Below are 22,360 nucleotides of genomic sequence, written 5' to 3'. Positions count from 1 at the left end.
GGGAAGGGTGTTATGGGTCTGTTGTGGGGGGTGGGGGGAAGGGTGTTATGGGTCTGTTGTGGGGGGTGGGGCGAAGGGTGTTATGGTCTGTTGTGGGGGGTGGGGGTAGGGTGTTATGGGTCTGTTATGGGGGGTGGGGGGAAGGGTGGTAGGATGTTTGGGGACTTGCACTTTTTCACCTTTCTGTTACTCAATACACTGGTTTCTGATCAAAACACAGGCTTGGACATCTTCATTGTGTCTGTGTACTTTATTGGCGACAGGGTCCATTGCGTGCTTCCAAACATACACCAGTGCATTAATACCCATATCCATGTGACAGTACGAAAACATGTTCCTCAGAATATTTGGTTGATCAGATGCTGTCTCACAGCACGTCCCTCCTGCCCATCCCCTCTTGCAAGACCTGCATCCCCTTCACCTCCGTCCTCATCACCATCATCATCCTCATCAGGTGCTTCTATTTCAACGTCAGGGGCAGTGGCACATTCCGTCTGATACACATGTTGTGCAGCATGACACATGCCATGGTGATCTTGGCCACCTTCTCATGTCCATACAGGAGAGCGCCACCGGACCTGCTAATGCACCTAAACCGTGACTTCAAAAGGCCAAAAGTCTGCTCGATCACGATGCGGGTACGGGTATGTGCATCATTGTATTCCTCCTCGTGCCTGTTCTGTGGGTTCCGTACATGTGTGAGAAGCCAGGTCTTCAGGGGATAGCCCGCACCACCTGTATGGGGGAACAAACGGGGTCCTGTTACTGTTCACCTCAAGAGCAGCCTGTTCATATCACACAAATTGACATTGCATTGTGATTCAAGTACACAATTAACAGCATACATGCAGATGGTCTGTGTGACAGCAATGTGCAAGGGGGAGGTCGACCCTGCAAGTGGACATGCCCCATTAATGCCTCCAACAGTAATTGACATGTCTTGGGTGAGGCGAGGTTTCGGTGTCCCTGGCCCAGGCAGATTTGGTTCAACACTGCTGGTGTACTGCCATTCCAACATTGATGTTGCCATGCAGAGAGGCATCACTGCAGTGGTGCTATAGGTGCGTGGTGAAATGCTGTGGCTAGGGGTGATCCCATTGCATGCGTTATAGGGCACATTGCATTATTGATGTTGTGCTGGACTAATTCAGGATGACTATCTTGATGGCATGTGTGAAATGCTTGTATTTTGTGGCCTGGAATGTTGTGCAATGTGTATGTGGATGGATGTTTAATGTTACTAGACCTGGAATGTCATCTGTGTTGTGTAGCTTATACTTGCATGTCGGTTCATCTCAAGTACGTTGCCACCTTCCCAGATGGGCATTGGCGTACATCTGTATGTGCATTTTGCCGACAGCCGACAAGCTACACCCATTTCGGGTATGTATCTCTTCCCCCCCCCCCAATCACACCCAGTTGGAGTATGTATATCTACCCCCCCAATCACACCCAGTTGGAGTATGTATCTCTCCCCCCCAAACACACCCAGTTGGAGTATGTATCTCCCCCCCCAATCACACCCAGTTGGAGTATGTATCTCTCCCCCCCAATCACACCCAGTTGGAGTATGTTTCTCCCCCCCCAATCACACCCAGTTGGAGTATGTATCTCCCCCCCAAACACACCCAGTAGGAGTATGTATCTCTCCCGCCCAATCACACCCAGTTGGAGTATGTATCCCCCCCCCCCAATCACGCTGCCATGTGCTTGCCCTGCTACTCACCAAGTAGCCACGAACGTTGTGCGGTTTGTCGCTCCATGTAGCGTGGGATAGTTGAGTTCCGCAGGACCATGGAATCATGGGTTGATCCGGGAAATCGGGCACAGCAATGTGTGATTATCTTGTTGGCGTCACATACCATTTGGACATTGATGGAGTGGAATTGCTTCCTGTTTCAGTAGACTACTTCATTGTGATGTGGGACCACCAATTCCACATGGGTACAGTCGATGACCCGATGCAACTTGGGATGCCTGCCAGTGAATAGAAGCCAACTTTTGTGTTTGCAATATCCTGGGCAGTCCGTGGCATGTATATGTGTTCAGGTGCATGTTTCAGGAGGGCATTGAGTACCTGGTTCAGCGTGCGGGAGAATATTGGTTGTGAGATGCCATGCATCTGTCCCACTGTATGCTGGTAGGTGCCTGTGGCCAGGAAGTGGAGCACACTCACCACCTTCAGTAGCGGGGGATGGCAGTTCTGATGTCTATGAGGCTCACAATGTCGTCGTGTATCAGGTCCACGATGCTGGTGATGGTAACCCAGTCCAGACGGTACAGGGTGTGTATCTGCTCAGGGGTTAGGTTGAATGGACTGGCTCTGATCCTGGGGATTGGTGGGTGCCTCTGTGGTATGATTAGGTGTCGTGGTGGTGCTTGCTGTGCCTGTCTTGCCCTCCTCCTCCTCCCCCTCCTGCGTCTCCTTTGTGCTGCCTGTTGTTGTTGCAGCTGCGCTGCAATGAGGTCCTCCAGGCCATGTAATGTAATGCTGCCAGTATTGGAACCATCTTGGTGTGGGAAGGGGTGTGGTGTGCTCCTTTTGAGCTGCCACAGTCTCCATTGCCTCCACCTGTGCTGATTGTGTCCACCTGTGGCAGGTGGGAACACTGCTCAGTTCTCTTAACGGGTGGTTCGCGATGCCGGTATTAGCACCATGTAAGCGGTTTGGGGGGCTTTACCATACCGCTATTGGCATGCCCACTAGCCTTGTGATGCTTTGCTAATAGCGGCATGGCGTAATTTACGGGATGGAGGGTCACGCGCACGCGACCTGCCCGCTATTAGTGGCACCGTACTTAGCGGTGCCGCTAATAGCGGTGAGCCGGGTCGTAATCCGCATGGGGATTTAATGTTACCGGTATTCTGTTACCGGTAACGTTAAATCCATAACGCCTACCGTGTAATGAGGCCCTTAGGATTCATTCTGAGCCCTCAAGGGGTAGCCATGGATCCAACCAAAGTTGAAGCAATCCTCTCTTGGCCGGCTCCAAACTCAGTGAAACAAGTGCAGTCATTCCTAGGACTGGCTAATTTCTACAGGAAATTCATCCCTACGTTCTCAGCTATTTGTCAACCCATTGTCCATCTGCTAAAGAAAGATACCCCTTTTCAATGGACAGCAATCCAGGAAGCCGCCTTTCAGAAACTCAAACACCAGTTTATTAGTGAACCCATCCTGGCTCAACCGGACACTACTAAACCCTTCCTGGTAGAAACTGATGCTTCTGAATACGCAATCGGGGCAGTCCTCAAACAAGAAGCTGAAGACGGACAGGAATACCCCATTGCCTATCTGTCACGAACACTTCATCCTAGCGAAACTCATTACTCGGTCTCAGAGAAAGAACTACTCGCCATCAGACAAGCCTTCACAGATTGGCGTCATATCGTTTTGGGCACAAGTTATCCGGTTGCAGGAAGGGCCGATCACCGGAACCTCCAGGTTCTACAGTCTATGGAATGTCGAAACAGTCGCCAAGCACGATGGGCCTATTTTTGTGCCCAATATCAGTTCAGCATTCAACCCATTCCTGGTCCATCTAATGTAATAGCAGATGCTCTCTCCAGAAGACTGGATTACATGAAAGAGGAAACAGTAACCTTTCCCAAAATGTTTCCTGACAAGGTGTTCATAGCCCAGGCTAACTCGCTCTTAGAAACAATATGAGAAGAGGCTGCAACTTCGGACATTTGGAAGGAGTACATTAAGGACAATCTCTGGGCTCTTTCTACCAAGGATGGATATCTTTTTAGGGACATGAGTTTGGTGATCCCTACCCAGAAAATTCAGACTAAGGTCATGAGTCTCTGCCATGACACATTTCATTCCGGGCACTGTGGAATCAAGGCCACCTACCAGATGATTAGAAGGAACTTCTGGTCACCTAAAATGCGCTCTGACATACGCGCCTATATACAAGCCTGCTCAGTTTGCAACCAGAACTAGACTGACAACAGGAAGCCAGTGGGTCTGCTTCCTCAACCTGATTTACCATCGCGACCCTGGGAAATCATTGCCACTGATTTCATTGTGGACCTTCCTCCCTCTAAAGGATTTACCACCATAATGGTCACTTTAGACCTCTTTTCTCACATGGCCCACTTTACTCCTCTAACTAAACTACCTTTAGCACCTGAAATGGCTGGGATCTTTGTTACCCACGTATTTCGGCTGCATGGGCTGTCCTCTAAAATCATCTCTGACCACGGTCCACAATACATTTCCAGGTTCTGGAAGCACCTCTGCCAACAGTTAGGTATTCAATGTGCCTTGTCATTGGGTTATCATCCACAAACAAATGGCATCACTGAGAGAGTAAACCAAACCCTTGAGCAGTATCTACGATGTTTTGCCTCTAAGGTACAGGATGATTGGTCACTCCTGATTCCTGTGACTGAATTTGCCTACAATAATTCAGACCATTCCATGACAAAGACCAGTCCTTTTTTGTGTTTTGTGTTCCACCCATCAGTGTTACCCACATTCTTACCACAACCCATGTTAACTCCTTCAGTAGACGCTTGGATTGCACAACTGATCTCCATTCACAAGCAAGTGAAGGAACACCTAGAAAAGGCCAGGATGGACATGAAAAGGTTTGCGGATACCAAAAGATGACCCCGGCCTTCCTATGCTGTTGGAGATAAAGTTTGGCTCTCATCTCGATATCTACCCAGGCATCTGAGACCCAACAAGCTGGCACCTCATTTTTACGGACCCTTCACAGTGATTGAAATCATCAATCCAGTTGCCTTCTGACTCCAGTTACCATCCTCCTGGAATATGATCCACACTGTTTTTCATACATCACTGCTGAAACCCTTCCACCACTCAACCAAGTCAATACCTCGGCCTCCCCCACTTCTTGTCGATAACCAAATCGAATTTGTGGTTTCTAGGGTCTGCGATTCCAGATACAGAAGAGGTTATCTCCAATATTTGGTAGAATGGAAGGGCTATCCACCAAGTGAACAGACATGGGAACCAGTCTCCAATATGAATGTACCCTGCCTATTGCAACGTTTTCATTGGACTCATTCAGGCGAGCCAGGGGGACTTGAGTTTAGGAGGAGGCATGCTGTCATGAATCGATGATATCGAGCTTTCTGGTCTGCCTGGACCCTCAGTCAATAACCATATACTCTGTTCCCTTTCAACATGGCCGATGCCAAGAAACAGCGTGGTCTAGTCTTTCTGTATTCATGCACATGTTTCCTTGAAAACAGACACGGCCCCGCGCTTCCGTGTGTCTCAACACTCCGCTTGCCTGCACCTTCGCTCCAGCAAGTTTTGTTTTAAGTTCCCAGTCCAGACTCTTTTCCTTCCCGGTCTTCCTTCATCTCCCTTTCGTGACCTCTGTATTCGGAGCCTCGTTACCTTTTTCCTTCCAGTCCTGGTTCCGCCCCAGATCCTCCCAGGAACATTGAATGCCTTCCTTGTCCCGGAGCTGCCACGGCCAGGAGTCAGAAAACAGTGCGCCCGCCGTAGCCCAGCAGACTGGATTCAGAGGATTCTAGACCTTACCTCTACAAGGCTCGCTCATCCAGGAAAAAGAAACCCGCAAACTCCAAGAAGAGATCCACAAGAAACAAACAGGTGAGTCACGAATCCGAAGACTCGGATTCTGACACAGAGTATGCATGGAAAGACTTGCATGATTTCCTATGCATAGAAAATGAAAACAAAGCAAATATAGACATAAAAACAACAGGAGAACTCTGCTCTCTTGATCCTGTAAATGTATCAAGGTACTTCCATCATCGCTTTATTGCCATGCTGCACTTCATTTGTAATAAAACCATTCCTCCCCTGAGAGAAGTGGAACACTTCTTTTGGAGAAAAGAATATCAAGCCAAGAGGAACACCACACATCAACATGCTTTTGTTTATTAAAGATGCTCCTAAATTTGGTCAGGACAGTGATGCCACTGTTTTGCAGTTCATTCACAAATATGTAACTTGCAAAATCCCTTCAGAAAGTACACATAGCGACCTACATGCACACATTTTGCAGTTTCAAAGACACAAGTGTGCCAAGCATTATCGGCGCAAAGATAAAAACAAAGGGAAATACTACACTAAATGCTGCTTTGGTTTCCCTAGACCAGTTTCAGCAACAGGGCAAATTAAAAGCTTCATGTCTTCGGTTAGACACAGGGTCTCATCACGAGTTGGGCGGTAACGCCGGCGCTATTAGCGCCGGTGCTATCTGCCCTACCACCAAACCCCCGTGCTAATAGCACCGGATCATGGGTTTGGTGATAATGGAATGCCCCACTCCCCACTGAGCCCATTCAGGAATGCCCCATTCCCCATTGGGCTCAATGGGAAATTTTCGCTCGCTCATACCGCTGGCAGATTTCCCGCCGACGGTATGAGAACGAATTTTTGGCGAATTTCCCCCCAGCTCAGAGCTGGGGAGAAATCCGCCAAAGCCCTAATTTGGCGGACCCTTAAATCCGGCGGTAATAGCGCGACTGCCAGATTTAAGGGTTACTGCCAAACTCGTGATGAGGCCCACAGTGTGAAAGGCAAATCACCTAAGAACACATACTGCATAAAAAGAACAGAAGCATCAAAGTACAATAATGATTACAATGCAATCATTGCCCTCCTATGGAATGCAAATATAGATGTGCAGGACATTGCAGACAATTACACTGCAGATGCATGATATGTCACAGCCTACTTAACCAAAGCAAAGAAAATAGAGCTGAAAGACCTCTGGAATGACATATCATCTGACAAAACACTGTCACAGAAATTGTACAGCTTCGGCATAAAAATACTCTCCCATAGAGAATTTGGCTGCTACGAAGCTGCAGACCGTTTAACCGGAACCGCCTTGTATGGGAAATCTGAAAACATAGTCTGGCTAGGCCTTGCTCCTGCTGCATGCAGAAAAAGAGTTCTAAAATGATACCTATAGCCAAAAACGAACCCAACAGCCAGGACATTTTGAAAAAACTAGTTACTGGACAGATACTACCCAAACAGTACTACTGCTTTGGAAACCATGTGCCTATTCCACATAGCCCAAAACTTCACATACAAAAATAATATTAAACCAGATGAGAAAAAAGAATACATAGTCAAAGGTTGTGAGGGCAGCCTGGTTAAACTTACCAAACACAGCATGATTAATCATATGAAACTATCATTACAAACTCCTCAACATAAAGAACTGTATTACATGGCCCTACTGCAACCTTTTAAATCATGGAGAAAAGAAGAAGATTTATTAGACACCCATGCCTCCTATGAAGATGCTTTCAATGGAAGTGAAAGCACTATAACAGATATAAAGTTTACGCAGTACAAAAACATGTTGGACAATGAACACCAACAAAATGAAGAACTCCAGACACAACTAAATATAGACACTCCGGACAGCAGTCAACCTTTTCTTACAGGAAGCCAAGAACCACTTGGACAGCCACTCATAGCAAATGAGGCAGAAGTAGCCATGACTGAAGTAGAAAACAACATGTGTCAGTACGAGCAATCTACAGAAGACTTTGTTCTATTCAAATCACAATTGAACAATGAGCAGCATAGCATTTTCTTAGAATTAACTAAAGAAATTGAACATGGTGTGCAACACGAAACTAAAATTCGTACCTGTCAAGACTATAAACCTATACTGCTGTATGTAAGTGGTCAAGCTGGTTCAGGCAAAACATTTGTAATAAAAATCATCAGCAAGTTCCTCCAACAATTGACAAACAACAAGCATTCAGCTGTTGTAATTGCCCCACAGATTTTGCTGCCTACAACATAGGTGGTGTCACTTTACACCGATTGCTATTCCTTCTAGTAGAACACCAAAACAAATTAGACTACGACAAACTTTCAGCAGAAGCTGCTATGGGGCTATGCAGAGTTTTGCAACAAATAAAAATGCTGCTAATAGATGAGGTGAGCATGGTCTCAAACCTAATGTTGGCTTTGATTCACCTTAGATTGCAAGAGGTCCTTAAACAGACTATGAAGAAATCTTTGGAGGAAAACATTTTATTGTTTTCGGAGATCTTCTTCAATTAACACCAGTGAAAGATTAACCTATTTTTAAAACCTTAGGACACAAACTGTGCATAAAAAACTTGGGCAGCACAGGCAATGTAAATATTTGGCAACATTTCAATACAAAGAACTAACTGAAATCATGCGTCAGTCTGCAGACCTCACTTACGTGAACATTTTGAAAAGTATTTGGATTGGTGTACTATCTAAGGAAGCACAGTCTGTATTAAATACCAGACACATCCTTGAGCTATACGGCCATACAACATGTGCTACTGATGTCATGGAACAATTAGCACAAAAAAATGTAAACTGTATGTCCTGAATGCCAACTCTTGCAAGCTGTGCACAATTAAATGAAACAATGCTGAAAAAAGAAATGCAACCACTAGTGCAAATTTATTCCACAGACAAACTGGACATGCACGGTATGACACTACCTATGTGTCAACAGGTCAAAGCATGACTAAATACCTTGGGAAACTCTGTTGTGCGTTGAGAGTCGTGAAGATATAGGAGACCTCCGTCCCCAAGTGCCGCACAGGGAGAATCACGTATCACTCCCTGTGCAACCCTTGAGGCCACAGGTGGAGAAGATCCGAAGCCGGAACCGAAGTACTAGGAACCCCAAGGCAGCTGTGAAAGAAGGCAATGATTATAAACCAAGCAGGCAGGGCACTACAAGTATTTAAACAGAGAACAATCAGAGTCTTACCGGGGACTTGATGAAAAGGATGTTGAACCTGAAAGGGAGGATGGTTCCGGGACTCACGTAGGCAAGGGACCCACCCTAAGGGATAGTTCCGAATGTCTTCGCCAGTCTCCACCTGGAGAGTGTTGTATTGGAGAAAGGGTCCCAATTAGTCAGATGACAACCACCACTTGGGAAGTGTGACCAACTGTGCAGCGAGGCAATCTGGGAGATCCAAGAGAGGTCCGTTGAGCAAAAAAGGTCTGAAGCCAGGAAGAGCTGTCCGAATCAATGGAAGAACAAAGAGCAAGATCCAGAGGAAGTCCGTGATTCAGTCCGGGGTCAGAAGCTGTGATGAACAGAGGAGCCGATGTCGCCGTAGCCAAGCGTGATCCACAAGAAGTCCAAAAACAAGATCGAGATTCAAGGAAGCCGGGTAAGTAACACGGTTAAGTCAGCCAGACAGAGTCTCCAAGGAAATCAGCTGTGAAGCGTGGTGTACAGGCACTGCACAGTTTAAATACCGTTTTACTTCCTGGTCATATGACATTGAATGGAGTCACGTGACCGCGAACCTGGGGCACATGACCGTATAGACAAGTCACGTGACCGGGCCACAACGGTACGAGCGCGTGTGTTACCGCTCGAGCGGCTGCCTAGTCTCCATGGCAACTGCCAATGGAGAAACGCCGTAAGCGCGACTGAAAAGTGTATGGCGATTGTTTTGCCAGCGCGCGAGCCAAACTGGGTTGCCTGCGTGAGCCCCGGGAGACAGGTGAATGGGAGAGAGTGGTCATGTGACTGGGTGACGGGACATGGCTGGAGGAACGACCCGAAGGCATGACAGAGCCCCCCCCAAAGGCCCATGACCCCGTGGGCACGAAGGATGCTCTCGATGAAACTGAGCAACCAGCCGGGGGGCCTGGACATCCGAGGCAGAGACCCAGGAACGCTCCTCCGGACCATAACCCAACCAATCGACCAGGTACTGCAGGCGACCCCTAAGGAAACGGGACCCCAGAATGTCCGAGACCTCGAAAACATCAGGTACCTCCAGGGAAACAGGGGCAGGAGAGGGGCGAAGACGTGTTGAGGAGGGACAGGGCTTGAGGAGGGAGGTATGGAACACAGGATGAACCCGCCAAGAGGAAGGGAGAACCAGGCGATAGGCCACCGGATTGATGACCCGGGAAACAACATAAGGACCCACAAAACGGGGCAACAGTTTGCGACAGCCCTTCAAGTGGAGATGTCGGGAGGACAACCAAACCCGGGAACCAACGGGATACAAAGGGGCCATGGTACGCCTAGCGTCCGAGCAGGCCTTCATGGAAGCCTGTGCCTCCTGCAGATGAACGAGGACCTGGGCATGGAGGGTCGTCATATCCCGAATGCAGGCTGCTGCGGCAGGGTTCTCGGAGGGTGAAATGTCGGGGACAGGGAGGAATCGGGGATGCTGACCATACATGGTATAGAACGGAGAGAAACCAGTGGAAGAGTGTGTAGCGTTGTTATAGGCAAACTCAGCATAACGGATGTTCTGCAACCAGGTCGTTTGCTGCTGCAGCATCAAACAACGCAGATACTGTTCCATGGACTGATTTGTTCTTTCCGTCTGACCATCGGTTTCTGGGTGGTAAGCGGAGGAGAACCGTGCATCGATACCTAGCAGAGTGGTCAAGGCACGCCAGAAACGGGAAGTGAACTGAGAGCCACGATCGGACACCAGGACAGATGGAAGGCCGTATAGACAAAAAATGGAATCATAGAAAAGTTTGGCCAAGGCAGGGGCAGAAGGGATACCATGACAAGGGACGAAACGGGCCATCTTGGTGAAGACATCGACCACTACCCACACGGTGTCTTAACCTTGGATCCTGGGTAAATCGGTCACGAAGTCCATGCTCAGGGTGTGCCAGGGCTTTGGTGGCATGGGTAAGGGGCGCAAAAGTCCCAATGGACGACCCCTACGATGTTTGCCCTGAGCACAAACTGAGCATGAGTCTACGTAACAGCCCACGTCACGTCTCATGGAAGGCCACCAACACCAGCGTTTTAAGAGGTCCAAGGTACGGGCCTGGCCTGGGTGACCATTGATCGGGGCGTCATGGGACCACTCCAGGGCTAGGTTTCTGGTGTCAGTGGTAGGGAGAACTAGGCGGTCCTGTACATACGGCAGACCGTTGTGAAAGGTGGGATCCCATTCCGACAATTGATCGGGGTGTTTTTTGACCCAAGAACGAATCTCCTCTAGTAGTGTTAGAGGAGGTGTATAAGTGCAAACAACATGCCCCCGGGGTAAGAGTGTGTCAGGAAACACTGGTAACGAAACCCCCCCAGGGGAGCGAGACAAAGCGTCGGCCTTGCTATGCTCAGAGCCAGAGCGATGTTTAATCTGAAAGTCAAAAGCGGCGAAGAACAGGTGCCATCTGACCTGTCTACTGTTTACGCATTTCAGGGCTGCCAGGTCTTGCAAGATTCTGTGGTCGGTGTATACCGTGACCTTATGTTTGGCCCCCAACAGGTGATGACGCCAGGTTCCAAAGGCGTCCATTACCGCCAGTAGCTCTTTTTCGGTTACGGTATAGTGGGTTTCTGCAGGGTTGAACTTGCGTGAAAGAAAGGCTACAGGATGAAGCCGTCCTGTAGTGGGACAGGCTTGTGACAGGATTCCCCCCAATGCGAAGGAAGAGGCGTCAGCCTCAACAACGTACGGCTGGTCAGGGTTGGGGTGCTGGAGCACAGGGGCAGTGGTGAAGGCGTTCTTCAATGCGTCGAAGGCCTGCTGGTGTATCTCCTTCCACTTGAACGGAACAAGAGGACTGGTAAGGGATGTGAGAGGAGACACAAGAGAAGAGAACCCAGAGATAAAACGCCGATAAAAATTAGCGAAACCCAAGAAGGATTGCAAGGCTTTTAGGGTTTTTGATGTTGGCCATTCGAGGACCGCCCGTACTTTGGTGTGATTCATGGCCAGACCACCAGGTGTAATGTTAAACCCTAAAAACTCCACGTTAGATACATGGAACAAGCATTTTTCGGGTTTCACAAACGAGTGGTTTCGCAGCCGGGACAACACTTCTCGTACATGTTGAATATGTTCTTTCAGAGTGTGAGAGAAAATGAGTATATCATCAAGATACACCACCACAAACATATCCAAGATGCCCGAGAAGATGTCATTCATGAAATGCTGAAAGGTGGCCGGGGCGTTGCATAGACCGAAGGGCATGACCGTATACTCATAAAGGCCATACCGCGTACAGAAGGCGGTCTTCCACTCGTCTCCCTTTCGGATGCGGACGAGGTTATAGGCCCCCCGCAAATCCAACTTGGTATATATGGAGGCATGGATTAACCGGTCTAGAAGAGGAGAGATGAGTGGAATTGGGTAACGGTTCTTCACAGTGACGGCATTGAGCCGACGATAATCAACACAGGGACGAAGGTCGCCCTCTTTTTTGGGCACGAAGAATATGGGGCTAGCTGCAGATGATTTAGATGGTCGTATGTGACCCAGGCGCAGCGCTTTATCGATGTACTCTTTAAGAGTCAGATCCTCCGACAGGGACAAAGAATAGATGCGGCCCGAGGATACCACAGCCCCGGGAACCAAGTCAATCGGGCAATCATATGGGCGATGAGGAGGGAGTACTTCGGAGGAGCCCTGATCGAATAGCATGCTGTAATCCCGATAAACCACAGGAATGTGATTGGTGACTAAACCCACTATGTGTGAGGCAGGGGGAATTTCGTCGCCCAGTATTGATAGTTGGGCAACCGCACCAAGAGCTAATGCTGGGGTGTCTGTCTCTCTGTCCACAGGTAAGCAGAAGTTCTGACAGAGCTCGGATTCGAAATGAATGTGTCCCGTTCCCCAATCGATATGCGGGTTGTGTTCCCGTAACCACGGTATTCCTACAATGATGCCAAACTGGGGCATGGATATTAAATCAAAGTGGAGGGTTTCTTTATGGACTGATTGGATGGTCAGGACGAGGGGAGTTGTCTGTTGCTTAATGGGACCAGAAACAAGCTCTGTCCCGTCGACTGCTTGAACCGGTTCGGGTCGGGGTTTGTTGATCAAAGGTAGGTTCAGTGTTTGGGCTAGAGTGATGTCAATATAGTTCCCGGAGGCCCCGGAATCAATAGTGATCTGTACCGGATGAATGATACCAGGGGCAGGCTGTATGGTGGCTTCTACTTGAATAGGCCTGATTCGACCAAACGATGGAGTGTGATTCGGGGAAGGGCATGGAGAACTCGATCCTACCCCCGTATCTAGGATCGAGCTGGACGAAAATCCGGTTTCTTGGATTTGGGTTTCCGAGGACACTCCTTCACTAAATGCCCCCCCAAGCCGCAGTAAAAGCAGGCATTCTCAGCCCTTCTGCGCTCCCTCTCCCTTGAGGTGATGGGACTCCTAACACCCCCTATTTGCATAGGCTCGCTGGTGGACTCAGAGTAAGACGATGAGACGGCAGAGCTGGCAGACTGGGAAAACCCGGCCTCAGCCCTGCGTTCAGAGCGCCGTGCGTCCACTTGGAGAGCCAAATCCACCAGAGCCGGGAACTGAACTGGTAGGGATGGTACCATAGCCAAAGCGTCTTTCATAGGGTTGCTTAGCCCTCTATAGAAAACAACCGATTTTTTGCTTTCGGTCCATGAGGTCTCAGCTGCCAGTTGATTGAATCGTGTAATGTACTCAATGAGGGAGCCCTTACCCTGGGACAGGTCCAGCAATTCTAGATCATGGGATTGCGCTTTATATCTGGTGTCAAACACTCTGGACATTTCTGATACTAACTGGTCAAAATCATAGAGGGCAGGATGATCGGTTTCTAACAGTGGGTTTGCCCAAGCAGCAGCCGTGCCGGCTAGGTGAGATAGAGTGAATGCCGCCTTGGTGGTGGGGTCAGGAAAAGCAAGGGGTCGACACAAAAAGTGCAACTTGCACTGATTAAGGAAAGTCCTAAACTTCCTCGGGTCCCCATGGAACTTTTCTGGGGCAGCCAAAGGAAAGGGAGAGGGCAGGACCACCGGAACGGGAGCCGGGGGAGTCGGGAGTGGGTGTGCAAGGGGTACAGATGCTGGAGTGGCGTCACCAAGCTCCGGATCTGTGGGTAAGGGATGCTGGGCACTCTGTAACAGGTCAAGGCGCTGATGGACCGCTGCATTAGCAGCCAGCATGTCGGCCCGTAGTACCGTAAGTGCTTGGATGACAGCGGCCAGGGGGTCTTCAGCGGCACCCTCCATATCTTACACGACAGGCTTCACAGTCTGTTGTGCGTTGAGAGTCGTGAAGATATAGGAGACCTCCGTCCCCAAGTGCCGCACAGGGAGAATCACGTATCACTCCCTGTGCAACCCTTGAGGCCACAGGTGGAGAAGATCCGAAGCCGGAACCGAAGTACTAGGAACCCCAAGGCAGCTGTGAAAGAAGGCAATGATTATAAACCAAGCAGGCAGGGCACTACAAGTATTTAAACAGAGAACAATCAGAGTCTTACCGGGGACTTGATGAAAAGGATGTTGAACCTGAAAGGGAGGATGGTTCCGGGACTCACGTAGGCAAGGGACCCACCCTAAGGGATAGCTCCGAATGTCTTCGCCAGTCTCCACCTGGAGAGTGTTGTATTGGAGAAAGGGTCCCAATTAGTCAGATGACAACCACCACTTGGGAAGTGTGACCAACTGTGCAGCGAGGCAATCTGGGAGATCCAAGAGAGGTCCGTTGAGCAAAAAAGTTCTGAAGCCAGGAAGAGCCGTCCGAATCAATGGAAGAACAAAGAGCAAGATCCAGAGGAAGTCCGTGATTCAGTCCGGGATCAGAAGCCGTGATGAACAGAGGAGCCGATGTCGCCGTAGCCAAGCGTGATCCACAAGAAGTCCAAAAACAAGAGCGAGATTCAAGGAAGCCGGGTAAGTAACACGGGTAAGTCAGCCAGACAGAGTCTCCAAGGAAATCGGCTGTGAAGCGTGGTGTACAGGCACTGCACAGTTTAAATACCGTTTTACTTCCTGGTCATGTGACATTGAATGGAGTCACGTGACCGCGAACCTGGGGCACATGACCGTATAGACAAGTCACGTGACCGGGCCACAACGGTACGAGCGCGTGTGTTACCGCTCGAGCGGCTGCCTAGTCTCCATGGCAACTGCCAATAGAGAAACGGCCGTAAGCGCGACTGAAAAGTGTATGGTGATTGTTTTGCCAGCGCGCGAGCCAAACTGGGTTGCCTGCGTGAGCCCCGGGAGACAGGTGAATGGGAGAGAGTGGTCATGTGACTGGGTGACGGGACATGGCCGGAGGAACGACCCGAAGGCATGACACTCTATCTCTAACACAGCTGGTTTAGAGAAAATGTTAACATTGTGTTTAAACTGTAGAGTGATGCTAAAGCGTAACCTTGACGTGGAGCAAGGATTAGTTAATGGAGCACTTGGTACAATTGTTGGCTTCCAGACATACCCATGTGAAGACCACATTCAGTTTGTCAATGTTCACTTTGACAAACTTTCCGAAGTTAAAAGGATAGGACACTCAACAGCCAGATTCCTTCTTTTCAAAGACATGTATGTACGCAGAGAACAGTTTTCTCTGTCTCTAGCTTACACAGTCACCATTCATAAATCACAAGGCCTAACCCTAGATCAAGCATTGATTGATACTGGCAGCACAGTCTTTAAAGAAGGCATGTGTTATGTAGCTGTCACGCCTACGTACACTTGAAGGACTATTTCTAGTCAATTTTGATGCAAGTAAAGTCAACGCTGACATTCCTTGCATTGTAGAGTACAATGGACTATGTGTACTCTACACACCCCTACTCAAAATAAACCCTGTTCCTCAAAAAGGCAAACTTTGTAAGAGAAAACTAGTGCAAACTCAAATTATATATGATCTCACAACAGTACCACTAAAGAAATTAAAAGTAGCTGGTACTTCATCAATTACCACAAGCAAAGAAGGATCTACTGAAAATAAAAATGCATACCCAACTGCACAAAGAAAGACAACTACCTCTTCAAAGAAACCACTTGCACTTCCATCAAATGACTCAGAAACAGAACTGTCAGGTCCATTCAAATTTTCCAATATAACTGGTGTAAATTGCTATGCAAATGTAGCAATCAATGTTCTATTTCAATTGCCACCAATTGTTGAAAACATTTACTTAAACAACACCGACCAATTGTATTTGCAAATGTTACTCCTTCACAGAAATGCAACAAACAATCCTGACAACACTTACAGTGTTTCTGGAATAAGGCAGGCATTGGACTACTGTGCAGGAATGGTGAGATTCACTATAAACACACAAGAAGATCCACAAGAATGTCTAATGTACTTACTACAAGTACTGGAAAACAAAAACATAACTATAAATGAAATCTTACAAATTTCATACATGTGGAAACATACATGCACTCTCTGCAACCATGTAATGCATGAACAAGTCCCTAAAGAGCGCTTTGTGTATGCATCTATACCTAACTGTGAATCCATTCCATTTCTGCAGCTCATACAAAATGCAAACCATGGCATATTATGTACTACTTGCAATTCCGATAATCATTCCACCTTACAGATATTGTCACATAGCCAATATGTAACAGTAATGCTTTTACGTTACAATGCAGATGGTACTAAAAACAACAGAAAGCTTACTGGATTCACACATGGACAAGTATCACTTGGCAAAAAAACCTTCACAACAGTAGGCATAATCTACCACACAGGAGCCACAACCAATGCAGGTCAATATACTGCATACATTAAAAAGAAATGTGGATGGTTTGAATGCGATGATACTTCCATTACTCTGAACTAGAGATTACCAGCAAATCTTGCAAACGCGTACTTAATATTCTTGAAACCAAAATGTATTCACTAATCTGAGTATGAGCATCTACAAACTGTCCTCAATAAACCTTGAAACCATCAACTGGTAGAATAAGGAAACAGCTATCTAAAATTGCCCAAATCAATGCAACTAATACACATCTACTGCAACTACATCCATACTGCTGAAAAAGCACTTAACAACAGTGAAAATGTACATCCACCAACATGAATGAACGTGCTTGAAAATATACCTTGCAAAAGTGAGAAACTGTAAACAGTTAGAATACGCCAACAGGTATCTGACTGTAACCATAATACTGCCATATAACTTCCCATTACTACACAATGAGAAATCCCCCAGCAAAACTGCAAGTTTTTCTGAGGAAATCCTTCAACACTTATTACGTATAAACATACCCTTAACAACTTCGCAAAAACTATTAATAGTTAGAATACGGCAACAGGTATCTAACTGCCCCCAAAATTATGCAACATTACTGTGCAATTCCACAGTACTTACAAAACATCAACAACCAAAAGCATAAAGAAATACTGCTAAAAGGCACTAACAAATAAACAGTTATAATACGCAAACTGGTATCTAACTGCAACCATAGTACCACCACTTCCAAAACAAAACCCATACACCTTTTCAATTCCTCCTACTATAATAGACCACCTTAACCATTCCTATAATTAGTGTGCACATCACCGAAACAGACTGTGCCACATAACAACAAATCAACGTAGAACATTTTTTTTAATCCTGCCTGGATTTTTTTTCCCACAGACCCAATGATTATGCAAACAAACACAGGAACTGAACACATTGCACAGTACACTTGTTTGAAACATAGTATTTGTGAAGTACTCATTATGAGGGTCCAAAAAGTACACAAATGTCTGCAATGCAATGCAATACCACATTACAAAGTACCTACCCTAACATGTGATGCTTTCTTTTATCACACAGAATGAAAGAACAAGTTCTGCTACATTTCCACGTACCATGCAAAGAATTGCATAGAGCCTCAACAATTCAAACAGTAAGTATGCAATGATTGGTGTCATACTTCTTTTTAATGTACAAATTTCATTCTGTACACATATTAGTACAAACCATATACCTGTATCACAATGTTCAGTGCATACCTGTATTATACTGTCATAGTTGTAGCCAGGCCCTACACTCTTGTGTGTAAGGCCTACAGCCTCCAGTCGTGCACCCAATAGTCTAGGGCCTGGCCACAACCACCACAAAATAACACAATCATGCATGCAAACACCTACCCTATAACCACAACTCACACACATAACAAAGCCACATGAGACCCTATCCACTTGAGTTTACATACTGTTACAATACTTCCAGCCAGTGGACAGACTGTTGGCATTCACACCCAAGACTCTACTAACTGCCCATAACCACTACAGCATAATACAATGAAATACTCAACAATCTGCCCAATGGCCACAACCCAAACACATAACTCATCCACCTAAACCCCTGTCCGCTTCACTTCACATAGTATAACATTACTCATACCCACTGCACAGTCTATGATACACCCAGAAAACGCTGTACACTCCAGCAAACCACTTGACACACAACCTATCCACTTCTGGATACATACTAATACACTACTTGCAGCCACTAAAAAGACTCTTTATTGCATGGCCTCTAGCCATGCACCCAAGACTCCAGGCTCTGGCCTCAACCACTGCAGCATAATGCAGCCATGCATGCCAACATCTATCCACTTCACTTCACATACTATAACATTACTCCCACACTGCACAGTGTATCATACACCCAAAAAACGCATGGAACTCCAACCAACCATTTGCCACACAACCTATCCACTTCTAGACACATACTATTACACTACTTACAGCCACTGAAAAGACTCTTGGGTGCATGGCCTCTGGCCATGAAACCAAGACTTACTGGCTGATACAATCATCACACCATAATACAACCATGCAGCCAAAAATCTGTACACTCACCACAACCCACACACATATGGCAACTGCCTGAGACCACATCCACTTCTATACACATAGGGCATCATTATGAGTTGGGCGCAAAGGGATACCGGGCACCGGTAAGGACACTGGTGCCGGTAATCCCTTTGCGCCCTATTCCGAGTACCCTTAGCGAGTCTCTTCCTTAACGCCTGGTTTTACCAGGCGTTAAGGACAGGACCCGTTAAGGGACCTTTGAGCTAATAATGGTACCGCAATTTGCCCTATGGGGGCTCAAATGGGAACGGGGAATGGCTTTTGCAATGGGGACTTGTCGGAATAGACTGGTAAGTCCCCATTGAACCAGGCCGGACTCTGTACCGGGATTGGAGGTAGTCATGGCTCTAATAGCGCCATGATTACCTCCAAACTCGGAATGAGGCCATAGTATTACAATACATGCAACCAATCACCACACTGTTGGGTGCTGTAAGAAAGCCACCCAAGGTCCTCTCCACTCTTCGACACATACCATTACAGTACTTCAACCAGTGGAAACACTCTTGAACTCTCCACTGCATCACCTCCAGTCATGCACCCAAGACTGTAGTAGCTTGCCAAAATTACCTCCCACCACATAATATATCATATACCCAAAAATCTTGAGACATTCCAACGAACCACCTAACACACACCCTGTCCACATTTATACACATACTATTACAATACTTACAACCAGTGTACATACTCTTCAATGCATGTGCTCCACCCAGAGACCCAAGAGTCTAGTAGCTAGTCACAATAACCACAGCATAGAAAAGCCATGCACCCAACAATCTATACACTGACACAACCCACACACATAAGCCAACCACCTGAGACCCTGTCCACTCATGTGCACATAGTTTTCAACAACATACAAGCACTCAACAAACTCTTATATCCAATAAACCAGCCACCCAAGGCCCTGATCACTTTTCTAGACATACTATTACAATACTTCAATCAGTGGCCAGACTCTACAACTCTTGGTTACATGCACCAAACACTATAGTAACTGCCCACAGTTACTTCCCACTGCATAGAAAAGCATACATCCAACAATCTGAAGACAGTCGAAAAAACCAACTGCCACAGACCCTCTCCACTTTTGTACAAATACTATTACACTACTTGCAACCAGTACACATACTCTTGGGCACATGGCCTCCTATGCAATCCACATGCCACTGTCAAAATATTTGCATGCATGGCTGTATTATGCTGCCGTGGCTGTGGCCAGGGCCTAGAGTCTTGGGTGCATGCATAATACAGCCATGCATGCAAACACCTGCCAACTTACCACAACCAAAAACATAACACAGCCACCTCAGGCCCTATCCACTTCACTTGACATACTATTACAGTACTTGCAGACAATGCACAAACTCTCCAATGCATGACCTCTCCACCCAATTCTCTACTAACTACCCAAAAGCAATACATCATAATATAGTAAAATATCCAACAATCTGCTGTGTCCACAACCCAGACACATGAGGCCTTCGCTTGAAGCCCTGTCTATTACAGTACACATAGCATTCAAGTACATACAGTTAGTCAGAACCCTCTTCAGACCAATAAGCCAGCCAACTGAGGCCCGCCCCACTTTTCCACACATACCATTACAGTACTGTAACGAGTGGCCACACCACTAGACTCTTCAGTGCATCACCTCCACCCATGAACCCAAGACTGTAATAGCTGGTCATAATGAACACAGCATAACACACCCTTGCAGCCAACAATCTATACACTAATCACAACCAACACACATAATACAGCCACCTGAAACCCTCTCCACTTGTATACCCTTCCTCATATCATCTACATTCTACTCCCCCACGCTAATGAATCCTACCTGCAGTCACCACATAAGCTGTTCGCCTGAGCTTCTGTCCGCAACACCGCAATCACAGCACAGCCTCCTGCCACCTAAACAAATACATCATTTGACCCATCTTTCACTCCCCCACCCTCTCCAGCCCCTCTTCCCCCAGCACACTCCCCAAAATTGATTTTTGGCCCTGTTAGCCGCCACGCTATCAGCAGATATCCGCGGATCCAACATGGCGGGCGTATCGGGGAAAATGTGATGCACCTCACACTTCCCTCCAGCCAATCGGTGAGCACGTTATATGTCTGCAGACGTTACATTGCCTTTCTAGCCAATTGGAGTCCTGTCCGCAGAGCGGACAGGTAAGTGAGTCCGCGGAGTGGAGCCAGATATCACTCATTTCTAAGGACCTACATTTTGCCTATTTTAAAAACAACTACTGAACGGATTTTAAACAAATTTATAAAAGCACACTTTCGGGACCAAGCCGCAGCTCCTGCTGCAAATTTGGTGAAAATCCATCCAGCGGTTTCGGCTGTAGGCGTGAACAAAGTTTCTTTCCATTCAGTCTACAGAAGAAAAAAAATTGGGTCCTCCCATAACTTTACCTCACCAAATTTGCCAAAAATATTCAGAGCGGGCCATATACTTTTCTTGCAAAGTTTGGTGAGGATTCATCCAGCGGAAGCAAAGTTATAAGCCGCACAAAAAGTGCTCTTCCTATGAGATGAGCAACTTAACCATAACTACACGCCTGCTACCGCAGATTTGAAAGAACCCGAGGAGGTAATTGTGAGCTCTCTCTGAGGCAATTAGAGACTAAATGCATTCTGGATCTGGATATTGATATTTTATTTATATCGCGCTCATACACAAGTGTTTCAGAGTGCAACAAGGCAAGGGAGGGGAACAGGGGAGAAAAAAACAGCGATCTTACTAGGACCAGTGACATTGAGAATATGCAAGTGCATGCGAGAGGGGGTGGGAAAAAGTGAATGGAAAGGGGGAGAAGTCCAAAGGGCAAAGCAAAGGAGAAACAGATAAATAATAATAAATAAATAAATACATAATACAGGCAACAAACAGTGGTAGTGCAGCCAGCAATTTGCAAGTGGTAGGTTTAAGGCAGCAGACAGGGTAGGTCTGATAAGTGCAGGAAGAAAAAGGGGGGGGGCTGTATGGGTACAGATTCAGACCCCTGTGCAAGGGGTGACCCGGAGGCAGTGTGGGAGGTTGGCAGGGTGAGCAGGTACTTGGACCCGGAAGACAGAGGGTGGCCCGGTGCACGGTGCCAAAAGAGAACAGATTAGCAGGGAAGAGGGGGAGCGAAGGCAGAAGAAAAGAAGACGGTCTTGAGGTGTATCTGGATCCGGAGATGGTTCTCCTCATGTTTTAGAGTGGCAGGGAGGCTGTTACAGAGGGAGACCGCAGCCAAAGACAGAGATCTACCCCCAGCTCATTCCTTTGAAAAACGACTGACTCTGAGGGAGTTGGAGGCAGAGGAGCGAAGAGCTTGAGAGGAGAAGTATTTGCGGAGGGATAGCTGAAGGTATTTTGGACCCAGGCCCCAGAAAGCCTTGTGGACAATGCAGAGGGCTTTGAATTCAATCCTTGCATCCACTGGGAGCCAATGGAGAGATTTCAGAGCTGGAGAGATACAATCTCAGGGCTTGAGCCAAGGACAAGTCTCGCAGTCCTGTTCTGGATTAGTTGCAGAGGGCGGAGAGTAGAGGCAGGTATATTTAGAAAGAGGCTGTTACAAAAGTCCAACCTAGAGAGAACCAGAGTTTGGGATAGCATGAGCTTCTGGGGGAAGGAGAGGAAAGGCAGAGTATCTCTGAGGAGGTGCAGTAGGAAATTTGACTTTTTAGAGACCTCAGAGATGTGGGCGGAGAAGGAAAGGGTGGAGTCAAAGATGACCTTGAGGTTCTTAGCCTCGCAGGTGGGGATAGG

The 22,360-nt window shown here is 47.2% G+C and overlaps 1 long non-coding RNA gene across 1 annotated transcript in view; it reads right to left on the bottom strand.

The window, feature by feature from the left end:
* Window positions 1–254: 254 nt before the first annotated feature.
* The window catches only part of LOC138521160 (uncharacterized), a 67,770-nt gene continuing 45,664 nt past the window's right edge, over window positions 255–22,360 (bottom strand). Inside the window, exon 3 of the long non-coding RNA XR_011282956.1 lies at window positions 255–735. This is a non-coding gene — a long non-coding RNA (uncharacterized lncRNA). The remainder of the gene's footprint in view (window positions 736–22,360) is intronic.

This window comes from Ambystoma mexicanum, chromosome 1q (genome assembly GCF_040938575.1).
Source record: "Ambystoma mexicanum isolate Mex_15411 chromosome 1q, UKY_AmexF1_1, whole genome shotgun sequence".
NCBI lineage: Eukaryota > Metazoa > Chordata > Amphibia > Caudata > Ambystomatidae > Ambystoma > Ambystoma mexicanum.
The sequence above is the reverse complement of the archived record's forward strand: the minus strand, read 5'-3'. Positions and strand labels throughout refer to the sequence as shown.